Source organism: Grampus griseus, assembly GCF_964374135.1.
Source record: "Grampus griseus genome assembly, chromosome: 8".
Classification (NCBI taxonomy): Eukaryota; Metazoa; Chordata; class Mammalia; order Artiodactyla; family Delphinidae; genus Grampus; species Grampus griseus.
This window is the reverse complement of record NC_139002.1, coordinates 98,529,565-98,532,766: the sequence shown is the minus strand read 5'-3', so window position 1 is coordinate 98,532,766 and position 3,202 is coordinate 98,529,565.

The following is a 3,202-nucleotide window of genomic DNA, read 5'->3' as shown; positions in this document are numbered from 1 at the left end:
GCGTCTTCTAGGCCACAGATGTAGTGACTTCAAACAGCACACACTTATTAGCCCACAGTTCTGTAGGTCAGAAGTCCGGGCATGGCATGGCTGGATTTTCTGCTCAGAGTCTCTCAAGGCTAAAATCAAGGTGTTGGCTGAGCTGTGTTCTCACCTAGAGTTCAGGGTCCTCTTCCAAGCTCACGTGGTTGTGGTAAGATTCTGTTCCTTCTGCTGTTCCTGGCTGGCTGTCACATGGGGGCTGCTCCACATTCCTTGCCCTCCGTCCTCAAAGCCAGCAACGGAGAGCCTCCCTTGGGTGGAATCCTGCTCATGGTTTTTTTTTTGCGGTACGCGGGCCTCTCACTGCTGTGGCCTCTCCCGTTGCGGAGCACGGGCTCCGGACGCGCAGGCTCGGCGGCCATGGCTCACGGGCCCAGCCGCTCCGCGGCATGTGGGATCCTCCTGGACCGGGGCACGAACCCGTGTCCCCTGCATCGGCAGGCGGACTCCCAACCACTGCGCCACCAGGGAAGCCCCATCCTCTCTTTTTTTAAAACCCCTCATGTATTAAGCACTAAATAGGTGCCAGGGTCTGTATCAAGAGACTTTGTGCTAAGGTGGGACCTTGTTTTATTCCTCACAAACCTCTCCTGTTGGCGGTGGTCTGTGACACAAGTGTGACTTCCAGTCCACAAAGGTCTCCTTTGGGGGATTAATGTCAAGAAGGGGGCATGGGGACTTCCCTGGTTGTCCAGTGGGTAAGACTCTGCGCTCCCAATGCAGGGGGCCCGAGTTCGATCCCTGGTCGGGGGAACTAGATCCCACATGCGGGCCGCAACTAAGAGCCTGCACGTCACAACTAAGAAGCCCGCACGCCACAACTAAGACCTGGTGTGGCCAAAATAAATAAATAAATAATGAATTAATAAATAAATATTTTTGTTTTTAAAAAAAGAAGGGGACACGAAGGAGGCATTTGGGCTCCTGGTAGCATTCTGTATCTTGACCTGGCCTGGGTTACGTGGGTGCATTCCCTCCGTGACAACGCCTGAAGCAGTCCACGCTACAGTGCACATTACAGGATACATGTTAAAGATGCATACCCTCAAGAAAAGCTTTACATGAAATAAGAGGACTGGCCTTATGTCCCCGGGTGAGGGCTTGTGTGGTATTTTTCCTGTCCAGAATGATGCTAAGTAGGCTCTGGGAAACTCAGCTCGTGTCTTTACGATGGTATCCCTAGCGTTCCTGGCATCATCACGCAGGACACAGAGCAGGAGCTCAGGCAGCTCTCGGTGCCCACTTGTTGATTAGGGTCACAGTTCAGTCTCAGTTTCCTGACAAGGGCTACCCCCAGCTCCACATGCCAGGTACTGTTCTGAGGTCTTTACTGGAGCTGATCTCATTTGAGGTGGGTCCTGTCATTAGCGTCGGTTTAGGGATGGGAAAATTGAGACCCAGAGGGGCTGACTCCAGAATGGTGATTCCATTCTATCAAGACATCACACTATGCTGCCCTCTGCATAACGTGGGGCTGGATGGAAATCTGAGACGAGAGGCAGAGTTTGAAACCCCTATGAATATAGATGCAAACAGTAAGCCAGAGAGTTGGCGTTTCATGGATGCTGAAAAGGTGGGCACCGTGGGCTAGTCTGGGCGTAACGCATTTGGGTGAATCAAAGAAAGGAGGATGTAGGAGTCAAACAGACTAGGGTCAGACATGCCACTTCTAACTAGCTGTGTGAGCTTGGGCGAGTTATTTCACCTCTCTGAGCTTGTGTGGTAGGTCTGCGCACTGGGATGGCAGTGTCTAATTGGCAGGATGATTGTAAAGGTTAAGTGAGTAGGATAATGGATGTGAAAGCCTTAATGAAGCATAGTGTTTGGAATATGGTGGACCTTCAAGAATGTCATTTCCGGACTTCCCTGGCGGCCCAGTGGTTAAGACTCCGTGCTTCCACTGTGAGGGGCGTGGGTTCAATCCCTGATCGGGGAACTAAAACCCTGTATGCTGCACGGCGCGGCCCAAAAAAAAAATAAGAGTTATTTCCAGTTTTACATCAGACATCACCGTGGTGACTGAGCAGGGCCCTGGGATGTCTTTGCCCCAGGTCAACCCCAGGGAGGGGCAGGCCAGAGAGAGGAAGTAGAGGGAATGCAGGTGTGGGGTGACTAAGGAGCTGAAAGGTCTTGGTTTAGGTCTGCCTCTGACTTGCTGTGTAATCTTGGGTAACTTATTTAAGCTCTCTGAGATGCCGTTTCCTAATGTGTAATGCAGGGACGTTTAAATGAAACAGCGCTTGTAAAGCTTATCGTGGTGCTGGCTAACGGGAGTAGCCGACCTTCTCGGTCATCCCAACCACGGAGTGAAATGAGGCCCCTGGCCTGGGCCCCAGGACCGGGGAGAATAAGGGGGAGGGGGGCTAGCTTTCCACCCCTCCCCAGCTAGGGAAGTCTCCTGCTTGAACTCTGGAGACCAGGTTTTTGGGCCCTGGAATTAGTCAATCCACCCCCAAGTCAGGTAGGTAAGCTGAGGGTTGCGTCCGTTGGGCCAGGGAGATAACGGCCGAGACCGTTACTCTGCATTCAGGGCCCAGAAGTGAGCTCTCAGATACTTCTCCATTTGTAGGTCCCCTGAGAGAGCAGAGGAATGGAAGGAAGCCAGGCCTTTTCACCCTCTGGGTGACCTGTCCCTGATGCCCTGAGCACAGGAGGGCTGGGCTGGAATCCAAGGAACAAATATGCTAGGATATCACAGAGTGGAGTCACCCACCCTGACAGGGCCACAAGCTCTTGGCGGTGATGTCTGGCAAAATCAAGGCTCAGCACTTGCTGGCCTGTCCTTGGGTTGCAGTGAATGTGGCTGGAACCTGATTGATTCATATTTTGACGTTTTGTTCATCATGGTAGCTTTACATAGACTCTGATTTTTAAGAAAGATGGCATCAAATATTTATTTATCTTGACCACTGAGTTCTTTACTGTCCCCTTAAATTTTGCAACTGAGGCAAGCGCCTTCCCCTTAGTCCTGACCTTGGTCGTGACAGAGGGCTGGTGGGAGGTGGGGAGTCGGGGTGGTGCGGGGAGGCTGGCCCACAGAGCATCTGAACGACTCTGCATGAAGGTTTCCATTCCAGCTGCTGCCTCCCCGCCAGAAAGATATGCCTCAAGGTTGGACAAGATAGCATGTTCTAGATCAGTGATCCTCAACAGGGGTACT